The sequence below is a fragment of the Schistocerca piceifrons genome, chromosome 1, assembly GCF_021461385.2.
Source record: "Schistocerca piceifrons isolate TAMUIC-IGC-003096 chromosome 1, iqSchPice1.1, whole genome shotgun sequence".
In the NCBI taxonomy this organism is placed as follows: Eukaryota; Metazoa; Arthropoda; class Insecta; order Orthoptera; family Acrididae; genus Schistocerca; species Schistocerca piceifrons.
This window is the reverse complement of record NC_060138.1, coordinates 607,267,546-607,287,605: the sequence shown is the minus strand read 5'-3', so window position 1 is coordinate 607,287,605 and position 20,060 is coordinate 607,267,546. Positions and strand designations below refer to the sequence as shown.

The window sequence follows — 20,060 nt, the reverse complement described above, 5'->3', positions numbered from 1 at the left end:
CTTTCTTACTGCAGTTTGTGCTGCTGTCAAAATATTGGCGGTTGTCGACGACATCATCCAGCTGCATTCCCGTAAGTAATATGAACATTGTACAGCCAGGAGAAACTTATGTCTCACATTGAACTCTAATGTTTGCTCTTAATTGCACTTTCCTTACAGGAGACTAAAGAACTGATATCTTCAAACATGTATTGGTTTTAGCCGTTGGAATTGATTTGGGAATAACTGAAAGCGTTGCCGGAAATGTCCACAATGTGTAAGCAGTGTAAGTAGTGCACTCTCATTAATCCCGAATTGTTTCAGAGATTTAGAAGATACTCAAATTTTCTGAAAGATCCTGTAACATTTTGGAACATTCTGCAACATTCTCCGACGTTCTAGAAAGAACATTTTGGCCGGTCTCGGCTATTTCGGCACTCGATTCCAAGTTGCTTCCCCGTCTTCCAATAAGAAGTCCTTATTTTGACACCCATATCTTCGAACCAAACCCCTGCATTTCCAAACCAAAACTTTTTCATGGATGGAGGACGGAGCGCTACCGCATCGTATAACTGCATGGGGCTGCGCGAATGTATGGCCCAGTTATATGGTCACACACGGGCAAACCACGATTACAATTATTACTAGCTGACAAACCTGGCATTGCCTGGGTATTCATTGTGTAAGTAGGCTGTTTATGTTTTCTTATTGGTAACGTTACGTAGCGTTCTGTATGAAAATCACTGGCTGTGCTGTGTGCAGTCTGCAGCTAGTTTGCATTGTTGTCTGCCATTGTAGTGTTGGGCAGCTGGATGTTAACAGCGCGTAGCGTTGCGCAGTTGGAGGTGAGCCGCCAGCAGTGGTGGATGTGGGGAGAGAGATGGCGGAGTTTTGAAATTTGTAAGACTGGCTGTCATGAACTGCAATATATATTATGACTATTAAGGTAAATACATCATTTGTTCTCTATTAAAATCTTTCATTTGCTAACTGTGCCTATCAGTAGTTAGTGCCTTCAGTAGTTTGAATCTTTTATTTAGCTGGCAGTAGTTGCGCTCGCTATATTGCAGTAGTTCGAATAACGAAGATTTTTGGTGAGGTAAGTGATTTGTGAAAGGTATAGGTTAATGTTAGTCAGGGCCATTTTTTTGTATGGATTTTTGATAGTCAGATTGCGTTGGGTTAAAAATATTGTGTATCAGTTTAAGCAAAGTCATGTGTATAATTTTTCAAAAGGGGACGTTTCGTATGTCGACCCTTAGCCGAGAATACCTCACTGGAATCTTTTGATTTTTTCTTTTAGTTTGTGTAATTAGTGTAGCTATTGTTTATTGCTAGCGCGTAATTATAGAGAGAATTTCCTTTGCAGTTGCAGTCTCTCATTGTTGTACAGTAAAACTGTTATGGCATGCATGTAAATTTGCACCAAGTATTTCGCAGCTGCGCTTGCAATTAACTAGATATTTTTTCAGTGCTATGTTAATGTGTTCTCTTATTTTTGCTCTTCAAATTGTGCTTTTCTGTGTTATCATGTGAAATATTGTGACAATAATGGCGTGTGAAAAACGTAACACTAGGCTCCAAAGTAAACTGAGAAATAATAGTGACGACCCACTATGTGTTTGTGTACCCTTGTGTATTTATGTTCTTCCTGTCTTTATATGTTTATCTGATAAGACTTATGTTGTAGAATTTTTCTAATACTCAGCTACATGAACTATGATGAGGAATACTGTTATCCTCAAATATAATTTGCATTAATAATACGTTATTTACTTTGTAAAGATGTTAGACATTATTAATTCTGTTCTGTTTTAATGCTCATGTGTGAAGTTGACGTTTCAATAATTATTCTGATCTTTTATGCATTTACTTATGTCATAATTCCTGTAACACTGATGTATATATTTATTTCTATTCTTTTGTAAAGCCCCTATTACTATAAATGTTATCTGTATTCTTATGTTCTTTAATGATGTATTTTCTACCTTTGTAATTGTATTCTTATGTTATAAAATTATAATTGATACCAGTTCATCACATTATTAACTTGTAAGTTACATTTCACTGCACACGTTTCTGTTGGTCATAGTATACGGACAATATGTGAGAAGTTGGGACTGTTAGTGTTTGCATGTGTGTTAACAACTGAGCAAGGGACTGGTTAACAGCATTGCTGGTTCTAAGGACAATTCCAAAAACTTTGTGAGTGCACAAGTGGTGGTTATGGACTTGTTATATTATCCGAAAGACTCTTCAATGGTGATTGTGCACCTGCACAGTCACAACAGATGGCTGGTGGCCATCTCTACAAGGACTACAGTGGGTCTGCATCTTTGATGACCCACCAATACCATTATTTCTACAAGGACTACAGTGGCCCACCAATACCGTAATCTCTACCAGGACTACAGTGGGTCTGCTCTGTGATGACCTACCTACCAATACTCTTCAAAATTTCGACTGACTCTGCTGTGGGTTTGCTCTGTTGTGGACCAATACCTGTCTGCATGTCAAGAGTCAGCACTGTCTTTCCGTTGGAAGGACAACACTACTTCTTCAAGACTGCATGGAAATCCACTACTTCCGTGTGCATTTTCTTTTACTGCTCAGACTTTGAGAAAAACACTGCTATTTTACTGTGATGAACGATCAGGACTGTCTTCGTGGACTGTGAGAAAATTTTCGCTTCTGACCAACATTGTATCAATAAGTGTGTTCATTTGATTTCTTTGTTATTGTAATTATGAAAAATTTTTTCAAATCTGTATTGGCCACTGCCCAAAAAAATTTGTAAAATTTTTTGTGGGGAGCATGGCGGCTATGTAAGTAGGCTGTTTAAGTTTTTATATTGGTAATGCCACGTAGCGCTCTGTATGTGCTGTGTGCAGTCTGTGGCTAGTTTGCATTGTTGTCTGCCATTGTAGTGTTGGGCAGCTGGATGTTAACAGCGCGTAGCGTTGAGCAGTTGGAAGTGAGCCGCCAGCAGTGGTGGATGTGGGGAGAGAGATGGCGGAGTTTTGAAATTTGTAACTCTGGATGTCATGAACTGCTATATACACTCCTGGAAATTGAAATAGGAACACCGTGAATTCATTGTCCCAGGAAGGGGAAACTTTATTGACACATTCCTGGGGTCAGATACATCACATGATCACACTGACAGAACCACAGGCACATAGACACAGGCATCAGAGCATGCACAATGTCGGCACTAGTACAGTGTATATCCACCTTTCGCAGCAATGCAGGCTGCTATTCTCCCATGGAGACGATGGTAGAGATGCTGGATGTAGTCCTGTGGAACGGCTTGCCATGCCATTTCCACCTGGCACCTCAGTTGGACCAGCGTTCGTGCTGGACGTGCAGACCGCCTGAGATGACGCTTCATCCAGTCCCAAACATGCTCAATGGGGGACAGATCCGGAGATCTTGCTGGCCAGGGTAGTTGACTTACACCTTCTAGAGCACGTTGGGTGGCACGGGATACATGCGGACGTGCATTGTCCTGTTGGAACAGCAAGTTCGCTTGCCGGTCTAGGAGTGGTAGAACGATGGGTTCGATGACGGTTTGGATGTACCGTGCACTATTCAGTGTCCCCTCGACGATCACCAGTGGTGTACGGCCAGTGTAGGAGATCGCTCCCCACACCATGATGCCGGGTGTTGGTCCTGTGTGCCTCGGTCGTATGCAGTCCTGATTGTGGCGCTCACCTGCACGGCGCCAAACACGCATACGACCATCATTGGCACCAAGGCAGAAGCGACTCTCATCGCTGAAGACAACACGTCTCCATTCGTCCCTCCATTCACGCCCGTCGTGACACCACTGGAAGCGGGCTGCACGATGTTGGGGCGTGAGCGGAAGACGGCCTAACGGTGTGCGGGACCGTAGCCCAGCTTCATGGAGACGGTTGCGAATGGTCCTCGCCGATACCCCAGGAGCAACAGTGTCCCTAATTTGCTGGGAAGTGGCGGTGCGGTCCCCTACGGCACTGCGTAGGATCCTACGGTCTTGGCGTGCATCCGTGCGTCGCTGCGGTCCGGTCCCAGGTCGACGGGCACGTGCACCTTCCTCCGACCACTGGCGACAACATCGATGTACTGTGGAGACCTCACGCCCCACGTGTTGAGCAATTCGGGGGTATGTCCACCCGGCCTCCCGCATGCCCTCTATACGCCCTCGGTCAAAGTCCGTCAACTGCACATACGGTTCACGTCCACGCTGTCGCGGCATGCTACCAGTGTTAAAGACTGCGATGGAGCTCCGTATGCCACGGCAAACTGGCTGACACTGACGGCGGCGGTGCACAAATGCTGCGCAGCTAGCGCCATTCGACGGCCAACACCGCGGTTCCTGGTGTGTCCGCTGTGCCGTGCGTGTGATCATTGCTTGTACAGCCCTCTCGCAGTGTCCGGAGCAAGTATGGTGGGTCTGACACACCGGTGTCAATGTGTTCTTTTTTCCATTTCCAGGAGTGTATATTATGACTATTAAGGTAAATACATCATAGCTTGAGCCAACACTTGAGCAAGCGGCATACAGTCGTCCATGAGAAAAACGTGGGTATGTCAAATCCACTTTTCAGTATTTAATAGACTGCCCCTGTGACTCGTTAACTTTTATAGCAAATTAAAGTCTCCCTGGAAAGTGCGGTCTCTTGAAGTCAAAAGGGGAGATCTGCCAGAGTAAGAAGTATCTCTTGAACTATTGTCGTGCAATGATAAATTTGTGTAGATATATTCAGCGGCATATGTGGATACTATCTGCGAAATATGTTGCGAATAGAGTTGGTAGAAAAGTGGGTAAATTTAAATGTCATGACAATGCGACAGTTTTTCACCCAACCATGTGTTTAAGTCGTCATATCTCCTGACCTATGTGTCGTACGGTGATATAATTTTGTAGATACATTCAGCGGCATGTGTTGGTACTGTTTGCTAAATTTATTGTTAGTAGAGTAAGTACCATACAAGTAATAAATATAACGTCATACACAATGCGGTAGTTTTTCACGTACCTCATTGTTTATGACGACCTGCCTCCTGAGATATGATAGGTGAGTGGCTCTTACCCCCATAGCGATTGTTGCTATACAGTAAGTGATATGTGTGCCAGGTTTGGTTGAAATCGGCCCAGTCGTTGTGTGTATCTTCTACATCTTCTTCTAAACGCATTTATAATATGTATGGATGTCATCGCCAACAGATGTCCACGTTAAACATCCATATCTTTATAACAAACCCCTGAAGTCCCAAAACAAAACCTTCTTCACGAAAGGGGTTGGATGGTTAGCACACCATGTAACTCCGGCGCGGTTAAAAAAATCGTTTGCGAAGCTTTGGTTGAGTACACAGACACTGCACACTTACTTTTATTATATACGTTGATTAAATTACTGGAAAACAGTAAAATGTGAAATGTAAAAGACAATATTCACTTATTGACCATTTTGTTAACATTTGAGAGAGAGAGAGAGACAGAGAGAGAAAGCTGACTGGGTAGATTGAAGATTGTTCTGTTTTTCACCAAAGACGATCCGTGAGTAGTTGTGAGTCTGTTGTCGGCAGTGTTCGTTTGAGTTTGTGAATGACGGCGAATGATTCACACAAGAAGGCAGTTCATTACAAGACCCAGTATTTACAGAGTCATGGATAAGGTTGCGCAAAAGTAGCTTTTAAGACGGTCAGCACTGTTTTTATGGTGGACATCGCCATTGCACCGAACAGCTTTACAGTTAAGTACCTAACATTTTGTAAAGCAGCTAGACCTTGAAATTTCGGTTTGCTTACATAGGAACAAATTACAAGTATTGGTACAAAATTCGTTGTAAAGAATTAGTTTCCGTATCACCATAATCGTTCCTTGACTCTACACTGACTACAAAATATCTTCGTTATTATATTGCTAAACGAATTTATTTCGTTTTTAAATTTTTTGCGCCTGTTTTTCAATGTCATTCCGTAATACTGCCGTGATTTTGTTAAATAATGTATTATGAAGTTGAAGTTTTGTAAGGTCTCACTGAAGTCATTGATCTTACCTCCCTGAACCTAACGTAAATCATATTTCTTAATCTGGAACATTTCCTTCAAAACTCACTCTAAAATGGAGTGCTTAAAACTACGTGTGACAGTATTCACATCAGTTGTAATAGGACGTAGAGTGTCCGATTGGCCTGTAATCCACATTGCTTAGCAGGAAAGATGATTCACATTGAATAATCCGATGACCACATTCATTCATCACAGTACAGTTCATCACCTCAATCAAGTCCAACAGCAACAGCCATTGTAGAAATAAATAAATTGTTCTTTGACATCTTCTCAACTACACATTGACGTAGTTAGTATGAGACCAATAAATTTAAATAGATTGTATAGTTTATGCATGTGTATTTTAAGAAAATGAAAGTTATGTTCGGATTAGCTGGTTATGAACTAGAATGAGAAGGTCCCGATGTAATGTAGTTGTCAGTAAGTTCCCTGTTGGCCCACTGCCGGAAACTGGCGGCACGCGCGCCTCCAGCAATGGCGAGGGTCTGGCGCCAGTGAATTACGCGCCCTCCCAGTCGTAAACACCAGTTGCTGTGCGGGTTGCCAACACTCCGGCGCCAGGCGCGGCCGTTGACCACAATACATCCTATTGCTGAGCTCCCACTACGTTAAGCGGAAGCACAGATCTGACATACAAAGGTGCTTTCTTCCCGACGCTGATAACTTGTTTGTATGCAGTCTGAAATGGTTGAAACGTCAGTTATTGTATGACAACTCTGCTGTGGGAGTCCATCCCCAGTATGCGAAAAAATTGACGCTCCTTCCACTAACAGCTAGTCGAAGGTCTCTGGAACACTGAAGCATCATCAAGACAGGAAAATGGTGAAGTCATTTTGGTCTTTAAGAAGAGTCATAGGACATGCGCTGACCTGACTTGTCTAGCTGATGTCGATTTGTTATAGATTTATGAAATACGTCATTTGCTTGTCTTTCAATTTCAGTGATCGAAAAACACTCGGTAGGAGGCATCCCGGTTCTAGGCGCTTCAGTCTGGAACCGCGCGACCGCTACGGTCGCAGGTTCGAATCCTGCCTCGGACATGGATGTGTGTGATGTTCTTAGGTTAGTTAGGTTTAAGTAGTTCTAAGTTCTAGGGGACTGATGACATCAGATGTTAAGTCCCATAGTGCTCAGAGCCATTTGAACCATTTTTACATTTAAAGTGCAGAGAGATAACAGTGTGCACTGTAGATACAGATAACTGTATTCCATTGTAAACGTACATTACTCATTTTTGACACCTTCGGAAATGACATTTTCGATTTTGTTTTGTTGCCTTTTCTATGTCTATAAAAAGCATTATCACCCTTTTGTTATACTACCATCAGTTGAGGTATAGAAAATATCAGGTCGATCGTACTTCTTCGTTTCCTAAACCCATGCTGTTCTTCACTCAGTTCCTTTTCTATCTTTTCACTTATTCGATTTAGTAAAATTCTTTCAAAAATCTTGGCTGTATGGCTCATAAGGGTTACTCCTCTGTAGTTTTTACAAAGCCTTTTATGCCTTTTCTGAAGATGGGAACAATGTCTCCTCCAATCGTCAGGTATTGTACTATTTCTCCACACACTTGACATTACTCTATACAGCCACTACATTCCCACTGGACCTGCTGCTCTTACTATGTCCACTGATACTTCATCAAGTCCTGGGGCTTTTTCCCCATTCATCTTCTTCACATGTATTTCCATTTCTTCCCGTGTAATTTGTCCTAATTCTACTTCCAAACTTCTCTCAGTTTCTCCATTATTTGTTGTTTCCTCGTGTACCTGCTCCTCAGCGTTTAATAGTTTTTTAAAATGTTATCTCCAGAGATCTTTTATATTTCCTGGATCTTCAATCACAGTACCGTCCTCTGTTTCGATCTTTACTGGTACTTCAGAAGCCTTCCTTTTATTTTTCATTTTATAGAAAATTTTCATATTTATTTTTTGTAAACTCTTCCCATGCCTTTTCTTTGCTGTTTACACTATTTCTTTGCACATCTTCTTTTCCTCTATATATCTTTTATGGTTCTCGTCATTTTTAGTTTTCCACCACTTCCTCCATGCTCCATTTTTTCTTCTGACTGCTTGGATTGTGGTATCATCCCACCAACTTGTCTGTCTTATTTTTTTCTTTCCAGATCTTCTACCACAATCGATGTCGATTCAGAGATATATACAAAAAATTAATAAAAGGTGTTACTGGTCCCCCATGGTACACAAAACAGGCCAGACCACTGTAGCAGAAGCAACGAAAAAACCTGCTAAAGTTTCAAAGGACGAAAAATACCCAAGACTGGCGAAGTTTTACACAAACTCGAAACTTAGTGGGAAGTTCAAAAGGAGATGCTTTTAATAATTCCCACAACGAAACTCTATCTCGAAGTCTGGCAGATGGTTCAAATGGCTCTAAAGACTTCAAATGGCTCTGAGCACTATGGGACTTAACTTCTGAGGTCATCAGTCCCCTAGAACTTAGAACTACTTAAACCTGACTAAGGACATCATACACATCCATGCCCGAGGCAGGATTCGAACCTGCGACCGTAGCGGACGCGCTGTTCCAGACTATAGCACCTACAACCGCTCGGCCACTCCGGCCGGCTCTAAGGACTATGGGACTTAACAATCTGAGGTCATCAGTCCCCTAGACTTAGAATTACTTAAACCTAACCAACTTAAGGACACCAAACACTTCCATGCCGAGGCAGAATTCGAACCTGCGACCGTAGCAGCAGCGCGGTTCCAGACTGAAGCGCCTAGAACCGCTCAGCCACAGCGGCCGGCTGTGTGGCAGAAAATCCAAAGAAAATCTCGTCGTATGTAAAATAAACCAGCTGCAAGAAGCAATAAACACCTTCACTGCGCAATAGCAATGGTAATGTTACTGATGGCACTACCAATAAAGCAAAATTACTAAACACTTTTTCGAAGATCCTTCATCAAAGAAGACGATGTAAATATTCCAGAATTTGAATCAAGAACAACTGCCGACATGAGTGACTTACACGTAGATATTATCGGTGTAGAAAAGCGGCTCAAATTCACTTAATGAACCCAAGGCCATACTTACAAGCTCCTTATTTAGCAATCATGTACGGCCGCCCGCTCTTCAAAGATACATATCTAAAGACCGGAAAGTTGCACAGGTCACACCAGTACTGAAGAAAGGAAATATGTGTAACCTGCTAAATTACAGACCCATCACACTAACGTCGATTGGCAGGGCTTTTGGAACGTCTGCTGTACTCGAAAATTACGAATTACATTGAATAAAACTATTTACTGACAAATAACCAACATGGATTAAAAAAATATCGTTCTTGTGAAACACACCTAGCTCTTTATTCTGGTGAAGTAATGGGTGCTATGGAAAAGAGATTTCAAGCTGATTGCACATTTTTAGACATCAAGATGGCTTCTGATACCGTTGCTCACAAGCGACTTGTAAACAAATTACATGCCCATGGAGCATCGTCTCAATTGTGCGACTGAACTCGTGATTTCCTATCGGAAATGTCTAACTCACGGAAAGTCGTCGAGCAAAACAGAAATGTTATCAGGCGTTCCCCAGGAAGTGTTATTGGTCCTCTGCTGTTCCTGATCTACATAAACGATTTTGGGGACAATCTGAGTATCATTCTTAGATCGTTTTCGGACGATGCTGTCGTCAGCCTTATTGTAAAGTCATCAGATGATCAAAACCAATCGAAAAGTGATTTAGACACGATATCTCCATGGTGCGAAAAGTTGCAATTTACTTTAAAAAATGAAAAATGTTGAGTCAGTCACATGAATACTAAAAGGAATCCGCTAAATTTGGTTTACAGAATAAAACACACAAGCATAAAAGTTGTTAATTTAAGAAAATAATAGGGATTACAGTTATGAATACCTCTAAGAGGAACGATCACATAGATAAAGTTGTGGGGATAGCAGTCCCATGATTACGATTTATTGGAAGAACATTTAAAAAATGTTACAGATCTACTAAAGAGTCTGCTTAGTACGCAGGGCTGCCCTCTTCTAGAGTATTGTTATGTAGAGTGGGACCAGCGTCGGATGGGATTCACCGAAAACGTCGAAATGTTCAAAGAAGGACAGCTTGTTCAGTACTATCAGGAAACAGTGGAGAGAGCTACGAAAATGATTCGTGAAATGGGTTGACAATCATTAAAACAAAGATGTTTTTCGCTGCAGCAGGAGCTGCTCGTGAAATTTCAAGCAATTACAGTCTCTTCCGAACGCGAAAATATTTTACTGGCGCTCACTTACGTAAGGATAAATAATCAGCATGCTAAAGTAAGAGGACCAGAGCTCGCACGGAAAGATTTAAGAGTTCATCTTTCTTGCATGGTTTTCCAGAGTGAAGCGGTAGAGAAGTAACTTGAAGGTGGTCGGATGAGCCCTCTGCCAGGCACTTAGTTGTGAATCATGCAGATTCAGAAGTAGATGTAGGTATAAGTAATTCAGCCTATGATTCAGCATATCGTTCGTAATATAGCTTTGTTCCTTAAGCTGCAGCAACGAGAAAGCTTTCCCGTTTCTCTTCTTCCATTCTCATCTCTTCTTTCGGTTGTCTGAAATACTTAACTAACTTGCTGCGACCCTTTAAATCTTCGACTCTAGACACAAATTCCAGCAGCCCGTAAAACTGAAGACAAAATAGCTTACATAAATCTAAAACCGGGCGTTCGCACATAAGGATTGTTCAAAACAGTACCACGCTAAGCTGCAATGTGTACTCTACAGGGCTTTCCTCGATGTGCATCACAGGGATAGCGCATGCAACCGATGAATAGGCGAAAGTCGATGCTTCCGTCCAGAGAAGAAGAAGTTTTTGCGCTGTTATTCTGATCCTTCCAAGGTCGGCAGCTTAAATGCTCCTTTCGTTCGCGCCCCGAGGAGTGCTTTTTGTTCCGCCCGCGACCGCAGCCCGAACCTACGCACTCTTAGCGATATGCGGAACAATTTGCATGACGTTTACATTGTTTCCTGATATTAATCAGAACTACTTATTAGCGCACCTGTATTATCCTCCTCACAGTTGCCCTTCTTATTTTAATGTTTTAATTCTCCACTTCAACGATTGTAGCGGGCTGTTCGAGATCCTGTCCATTAATGACCCGCGATTGTTTTTGGTCAAATATCAGACGAACTGAGTGGGGCAGATGGGGGATTCCCAGTAGGAATAAATGGGAGGGTCTTACCGACTCCGACATTCGCCTCACAGGCAAGGTACGCCTCTTGAAAACCTAAGTCGAAATCAGGGGATCAGAACCATATTAATTTGCTACCCCAGACGAAGACTGAAATGTTGTGTGTGTGTAACATGTATAGGATGCACGCACACACACACATACACACATATATATACACACACACACACACACACACACTCACACACACACACACACACACACACACACACACACACACACACACAGAGAGAGAGAGAGAGAGATTCATAACACACACATTGTATTTTTATCCAAAATCATTGCTCGCGCTCTCTAAATCGCACCACTTACCCAGGATAGCAGAAATTCCTCAATAAGAATTCCACTCCAACACACGGGAAAGTACTTCAGGTTCTCGCAGGTTCTCTGTATTGTTGACCACTAAGGACTATTAACGACGAATTGTAGAAACGTATTTCGAAAACTTCCTCCACCTCAGAGGTCAAAAGACGTACCACCTGCTCCTCAAATGGACTGCTGGGCAATTTTTCGTTTTTGCGACCTCCAAAAACAAGTCTACGAAATTGTTGCAGGCCTTTTAGCCAGTCAGCATCCGGAACAGAATGCAGTCCTTTTAATTGTCCATTGCCTGCTCTCAAACGTAGTACTGACCAAAGTGCTGCCTCCTGACAGGCCATTCAGAAACTTCTGTCCAACGTGTTCTGGGAGGCATCCCAAGATGGTCACATACCCTTGAACCAGCCTTGAGGATCCCGAGCGCAACCCATCTGAAAGTGTTATATAGGGTCAACTCATCATCTCCAGGCTGAACAAAACACCATTTCCTTGGATACCTCATAGTAGCTCTGGTATCGACAATAGCCAGAGGACAATCAGACAGGTGTGACCCTGTGGAATGAAACAACGTGGTGTTGTTGTGATCCATCTTACAGAAAACACACCAAATAGTTTCGCATGTTTTACATTTGTACAACTGATCTAAGCTTAATGCAACACCTCAAAACTATGGAAAAGAAAGAGGCCTACAGAATTCAGTTGTGTTCTTGTATTCCAGATGCCAAAGTTACTCTTATCAAAATGTGGACTCAGTGGCGAGACAGTTATCATCTATAGTTTGGACTGTTGTTGCAACAAGCGCTGTTCACAAGTTTTGCTCGAAGTTCCCAGAAAAAATAGCTGCAATGCAGCTAATGTACCTTTTGTAGAAGAACCAAGATGAAACAGTAAGAACAGAAAACAAAGAATGAAGTGCACAGGTTAAAAAGAGTGTGATATAAGGATGCAGTCTTTCTCTGTTATTGTCCAATCCAAACATTGAGGAAACATTGACGTAAATAAAAGAAATATTTCAGGAGTGCTATTAAAACGGTTAACAGTGATAACTCTCGTTGGTGACTTCGCTATCTTCGGTGGTAGTGATGAAGAATTACAGGGTCTACTGAGTGGAATAACAGTCTAATGAATACGGAATATCCATTGAAACAAAACTAAAAAAAAGACGAAAGTAATCAGGAGTAGTGGAAACGAAATTAGCATAATTGCGGGCAACGAAATAGTTGAAGTGATGAAATTATGTTACATTGGAAGCAAAACTATGAGTCACAGACCAAACAAGGGCGATAAAGGAAGCGGACTAGCACAGGCAAAGCAAGCATCCCTCTTTAAAAGAGCTCCGTTAGTATCATAAGCTTTAATTTGAGGAAGAAATTATGAGAATGTACGTTTGAAGCACAGCATTGTGTGATAGTGAGTTAGGGACTGTGGGGAAACCAGAAAAGAGCTCGAGGCGTTTGACATGTGATGCTACAGAAGGAAGATACAGATCAATTAAACTAATTAAGATAAAAAATAAAGAAGTTTTCTGAAGAATTGACGAGGAATGAAATATATAAGAAAAACTGTTAAGATATCGAAATATAACTTCCACGGCCTATAGGTAGCCGTAGACGTAAAAATTCAGGGGAAGACAGATACAGGACTACATCCAACAAATAATGAAGGACGTTGGTTGTAAGTACTGTGTCGAGTTGAAGAGGTTGGCATCGCAGGAAAAGCTATAAAGGGTCGCATCAAAACAATTAGAAAACTGATGAGCTCAAATAAAAAATTAAAAATAGTTGGGAGAAGGCGAATTTTCTTAAATGTAAATTCTGATTTTGTTAATCACAAATTATAATTTATTTTTTTATTAGAATAAATGCGTACAAGTTGTGCATAAGTTACATAAATTACATAGCTTTGTGATATCACACTTTGTCCGTCACATTTCAGTGTTCACATTGTTTATTATTAACACAGTTCAACCACTGATTTTACTCTTTTTTACAGCCGGTTTCATTGTGGCGATTACAGGGTTGGTTGCATAGTTCACACACACAGTTGCTGCATGGGTCTTGGGAACACTTGTTCTTGCATATTTTGTGGTGGTATCCATGCACTGCTGTTGAGTTCACCAGGTGCCGGAGTATTGATTTGTGTTGGTCCAGGATCTGTTAGCCATGGATTCTGTTATATAAAAGTCCAGCCAAATTTCCCTTTTCTTCTTCTATCTTTCATGTCGGAGTTTATTCGAGTTGTCGGTGGATGGGAGCCTCATACGCAGTTCCTCTGTGAAAAAGGGTCTCCTGGCGAGTTCGTATACTAGCCTCGAATTTTGTGTTTTCAAACACCTAGGGCGGCTTTCAAGAAGCGTGATTTAACTGCTTTTAGAGTCCTTAGGTCCTTTAGACTCAACTTTTCGCAAATGAGATTTATTTCATTGGTTGCGATGTGAACTATTTTCACGGCGAACAAGGCCATGGCTGTCTTCAGTGACAGTCTGGGTATTGCCTTGATGTCAAACATGGCTTTGTGGCAGCTGCTGCTCGAGATTGTACATGTTTTCGGAGTGATCTGGCAGTGGTTTTCAGAGTCAGTCCCAGATATTTGAAGCTACTGACCGTCAGAAGAGGTTCCGTCCCGAGGTATATTCTGTCCCCGGCAGCTTCTCGACCACCGTTGCGGAATGTATCGCGACACTGCTGCTCGCGTTGGTCGAAATCCAATGACTGTTAGCAGAATAAGGAATCGGTGTGTTCAGCAGGGTAATACGGAATGCCGTGCTGGATCCCAACGGCCTCGTATCACTAGTAGTCGACATGACAGGCATCTTATCCGCATGGCTGTAACGGATCGTGCAGCCACGTCTCGATCCCTGAGTCAACAGATGGGGACGTTTGCAAGACAACAACCATCTGCACCACCAGGTCGACGACGTTTGCAGCAGCATGGACTACCAGCTCGGAGATCATGGTTGCGGTTACCCTTGACGCTGCATCACAGACAGGAGCGCCTGCGATGGTATACTCAACGACGAACCTGGCTGTACGAATGCCAAAACGTAATTTTTTCGGATGAATCCAGGTTCTGTTTACAGCATCATGATGGTCGCATCCGTGTTTGGCGACGTCGCGGTGAACGCACATTGGAAGCGTGTATTCGTCATCGCCATACTGGCGTATCACCCGTCGTGATGGTATAGAGTGCCATTGGTTACATGTCTCGGTCACCTCTTGTTCGCATTGACGGCACTTTGAACAGTGGAAGTTACATTTCATATGTGTTACGACCCGTGGCTTTACCCTTCATTCGATCCCTGAGAAACCCTCCATTTCAGCGCGACCTCATATTGCAGGTCCTGTATGGGCCTTTCTGGATACAGAAAATGTTCGACTGCTGCCCTGGCCAGCACATTCTCCAGATCTCTCACCAATTGAAAACGTCTGGTCAATGGTGGCCGACCAACTGGTTCGTCAGAATACTCCAGTCACTACTCTTGATGAACTGTGATATCGTGTTGAAGCTGCATGGGCAGCTGTACCTGTATACGCCATCCAAGCTCTGTTTGACTCAATGCCCAGTCGTATCAGGGCCGTTATTACGGCCGGAGGTGGTTGTTCTAGGTACTGATTTCTCAGGATCTATGCAGCCAAATTTCGTGAAAATGTAATCACATGTCAGTTCTAATATAATATTTTTGTCCAATGAATACCCGTTTATCATCTGCATTTGTTCTTGGTGTAGCAATTTTAGTGTCCAGTAGTGTATATATATAAATTCTGACGGTCTTCGTTTGTTGTCTTATCATCTGTACAACATCGTATGTGACAGTATTGAAAAGTAAAGGGCTTAGTGGGTCCCCCTGCAATACGCCGTTGGCTTGTGTTAATGTTCTCGATGTGCTTACGTCGTCTGAGATCCGAATGAAGTTGGCCATCAGCATGTTATGGATCGAAGTTATAAGTTTATCTTTCCCTGTTATTGATTCTAATTTTGAGATCAGTATGCGCCTGTCTAATTTATCGAAGGCCTTGGTATAATCTACGAAGACTGCGTGGAATTTTCCTTGGGGATGTCTTAATGCGTCCTCTATGTTATCCATTAGGTTGATAATGGCGTGTAGCGTGCTCCTGTCTTTGCAGAGTCCGAATTGTTCTTCTGGAATCTTTTGGTCTACTTCTTCAGAAATTTGCTTTGTGATAACGCTTGGTAGTATCTTCAATGTGCATTTATCCAGGGCAATTCTTCTGTAGGAGTTCGGATCCATTTGGTTGCCTTTCACCTTAAATAGCATTTTAACTGTCGATGGCCTCCATATTTGTGGTGTGTTGCCCTCTTGTAGATATAAGTTTAATATATCTGTTATTGGTTGGAGTAGTAGGCTAGTAGAACCTTTGATATGTTCATTAAACATTCCGTCGGGGCCTGGAGCATTATTGTGTTTTAGAGATGTTATTATCTCGTGTACCTCCTCCGTCGTGAAGGGGTTATTTTCCATAGTGATCGGTTCATGTGCTTGTTGGTTTTATCTATGTTGTAATTTAGATTACCTGTTTCGACTGTTAAGCGATCATCTGAAGATGAATAAAAAAAGATGAATAAAAACTTTTAAGGTATACTGCAGGCACTAAACAACATGTGAAAAAGGCGTTAGTTGCCCATAAAGACGGATTTGTTGCCACATAACTAGTCTGTAACATATGCGATTGCAGTCTTTCTCGGCGTATTCCACTGATGAATTCTTCTCGGGTCATCAGCCGAGTGGTGGCTTCTTCTTGTCGCAACGTTTCGATGAGTTTCGTACCCATCATCTTCTGGCGAAGTCTGTAACAGCCGCTCATTCATAGTAGAGGGTCGTTAATTGACGCTGGTTTGACGGTGCCCGACACGAAAGTACCTACTTCTAATCCTTCTTCCTTTTTAGATCTAATTTCCCCGAATATTTTCTTCCAAAATCGTGATCGAGTGATCTTCAGTTACGAAAGATTTCAATGGAATTTGTGCTGAAACAAGCGCTGTATCGGTGTGAGAGATACAGAGGCAAGCGAGTGTGCCGGGACTTACACCAGTTCACTATTACTAGCGCCGCGTCATCATAACGCAGCTATGTAATGCGTACGAGGCATTGTGCCATAATCTAATAGCGAAGTTACAAATTAAAATAACTTTTCTAAGCTTTGTCGGTGTGCACTTCAGTATAATATGCCTCAGTATATTAACGTTAACATTGTGGAGTCTCAGAATGATCTAATAAGTATGTTTCACTAAATACACTCCTGGAAATTGAAATAAGAACACTGTGAATTCATTGTCCCAGGAAGGGGAAACTTTATTGACACATTCCTTGGGTCAGATACATCACATGATCACACTGACAGAACCACAGGCACATAGACACAGGCAACAGAGCATGCACAATGTCGGCACTAGTACAGTGTATATCCACCTTTCGCAGCAATTCAGGCTGCTATTCTTCCATGGAGACGATCGTAGAGATGCTGGATGTAGTCCTGTGGAACGGCTTGCCATGCCATTTCCACCTGGCGCCTCACTTGGACCAGCGTTCGTGCTGGACGTGCAGACCGCGTGAGACGACGCTTCATCCAGTCCCAAACATGCTCAATGGGGGACAGATCCGGAGATCTTGCTGGCCAGGGTAGTTGACTTACACCTTCTAGAGCACGTTGGGTGGCACGGGATACATGCGGACGTGCAGTGTCCTGTTGGAACAGCAAGTTCCCTTGCCGGTCTAGGAATGGTAGAACGATGGGTTCGATGACGGTTTGGATGTACCGTGCACTATTCAGTGTCCCCTCGACGATCACCAGTGGTGTACGGCCAGTGTAGGAGATCGCTCCCCACACCATGATGCCGGGTGTTGGCCCTGTGTGCCTCGGTCGTATGCAGTCCTGATTGTGGCGCTCACCTGCACGGCGCCAAACACGCGTACGACCATCATTGGCACCAAGGCAGAAGCGACTCTCATCGCTGAAGACGACACGTCTCCATTCGTCCCTCCATTCACGCCTGTCGCGACACCACTGGAGGCGGGCTGCACGATGTTGGCGCGTGAGCGGAAGACGGCCTAACGGTGTGCGGGACTGTAGCCCAGCATCATGGAGACGGTTGCGAATGGTCCTCACCGATACCCCAGGAGCAACAGTGTCCCTAATTTGCTGGGAAGTGGCGGTGCGGTCCCCTACGGCACTGCGTAGGATCCTACGGTCTTGGCGTGCATCCGTGCGTCGCTGCGGTCCGGTCCCAGGTCGACGGGCACATGCACCTTCCGCCGACCACTGGCGACAACATCGATGTACTGTGGAGACCTCACGCCCCACGTGTTGAGCAATTCGGCGGTACGTCCACCCGGCCTCCCGCATGCCCACTATACGCCCTCGCTCAAAGTCCGTCAACTGCACATACGGTTCACGTCCACGCTGTCGCGGCATGCTACCAGTGTTAAAGACTGCGATGGAGCTCCGTATGCCACGGCAAACTGGCTGACACTGACGGCGGCGGTGCACAAATGCTGCGCAGCTAGCGCCATTCGACGGCCAACACCGCGGTTCCTGGTGTGTCCGCTGTGCCGTGCGTGTGATCATTGCTTGTACAGCCCTCTCGCAGTGTCTGGAGCAAGTATGGTGGGTCTGACACACCGGTGTCAATGTGTTCTTTTTTCCATTTCCAGGAGTGTATATTATTTTAAGAAAAAGTAAGTGGCGCTAAATGATGAGGGTAGAAAGATAAAATTGTTTAGGATGTGCAAATGTGTGTCACAATCAAAGTCACAAGTCTCAACTTGATTAGAGCAATATTTTGGTCAAAACCAGCGGTTTTTCGAAAAATTGAAGGTGTTAAATATTAGACTCAGAAAGAGTAAAATTCACATATAGCCTCAGTTTGATATATAAACATTAACTATTTGCCCCCATTAAGCTACTTCTATTTTCAAGTTATTTACTAAAAACCTAATTTGGAAGAAAAAGTCCTTATTCATAATAAATTAATTGTCATTTGCATTTATGATATAAAGTTCTAAGGGCAGCACTTGATTATATTCAGTGAATAACGCCGCTGTACCAAGTCCCAAGACTTTATTAAAAATAACGATCATTACAAGGAATCTTAAAGAGGCAGTTCAGAGGCCATATTCTACTCTTGATTCCATTCCAACAGATTCTAGTCGACAAAGTTTAAATGCAGCCAAGCTAAACCTTTTTCAGTAACTACAGCAAACTTAACTATATTTATATGAAAACTAAGAAAATTGTAAACTAATAAACGACAGAGATATTAATTAACACCTGTACAAGTTATTTAGATGCTGCTGACTGTGCCTAGAGCAGTTGACAGCAGATGTTCCGTTTGACGGTCCGCTGCAACCATGTTTAAACGCAGCTAGCGAGACAATAAGAGGAGGGGACACTTCGCTCCGAGATATCGACCTGTACGCACCAGTAAAAACACCTGCTTCGGATGACGTTACAGCCAGTTTGCTACCAAAAGCATTTTCAGTAAAAGTAGGAAGCCAACTTTCTAGGACAGTACACCATCCTGGATCACTTAGATTTCATGGAAGTAACTGTTTGTGTGCTGCCCGTAATGTTGACAAAACTGCTTGGCAAATGGAGAGATTATTTTCCACTTTTAAGGCGAGCGATTAACTTTGATGATCAGCAGCCAGGATGCTAGACCATTTTACTTGGCATTTCCTCTACAGGTCTCCTTTTAACAGTTAATAATGCTTCCAGAATGAGATTTTCTCTCTGCGGCGGAGTGTGCGCTGGTATGAAACTTCCTGGCAGATTAAAACTGTGTGCCAGACCGAGACACGAACTCAGGACCTTTACCTTTCGCGGGCAAGTGCTCTACCAACTGAGCTACCCAAGCACGACTCACGCCCACTCCTCACAGCCTTACTTCTGCCAGTACCTCGTCTCCTACCTTCCAAACTTTACAGAATCTCTCCTGCGAACCTTGCAGAACTAGCACTCCTGAAAGAAAGGATATTGCGGAGACATGGCTTAGCCACTGCCTGGAGGATGTTTACAGAAGGAGATTTTCACTCTGCATCGGAGTGTGCGCTGATATGAAACTTCCTGGTAGATTAAAACTGTGTGCCGGATCGAGACTCGAACTCGGGACTTTTGCCTTTCGCGGGCAAGTGCTTTACCAACTTTTTTTTTCTTTTCGTTTTGTTCGTTGTTGATCGTTGTGTTTGGTCATTTTTTTATTACAGAGGCCAACCAGCTCTCTGACCGAATACGCTGAGCTACCGTGCCGGCATCAACTGAGCTGCCTAAGCATGACTCACGCCCCGTCCTTACGGCTTTACTTCTGCCAGTACCTCGCCTTCTACCTTCCAAAATTTACAGAAGCTCTCCTGTGAACCTTGCAGAACTAGCACTCCTGAAAGAAAGGAAACATCCCCAAGCTGTGGCTAAGCCATGTCTCCGCAATATGCTTTCTTACAGGAGTGCTAGTTCTGCAAGGTTCACAGGAGAGATTCTGTAAAGTTTGG

General features: G+C 43.2%; 1 protein-coding gene across 2 annotated transcripts in view; it reads right to left on the bottom strand.

Moving 5' to 3' along the window:
* The window catches only part of LOC124801333 (GTP-binding protein Rhes-like), a 454,864-nt gene that overhangs the window by 153,665 nt on the left and 281,139 nt on the right, over positions 1-20,060 (bottom strand). The window lies entirely within an intron of this gene.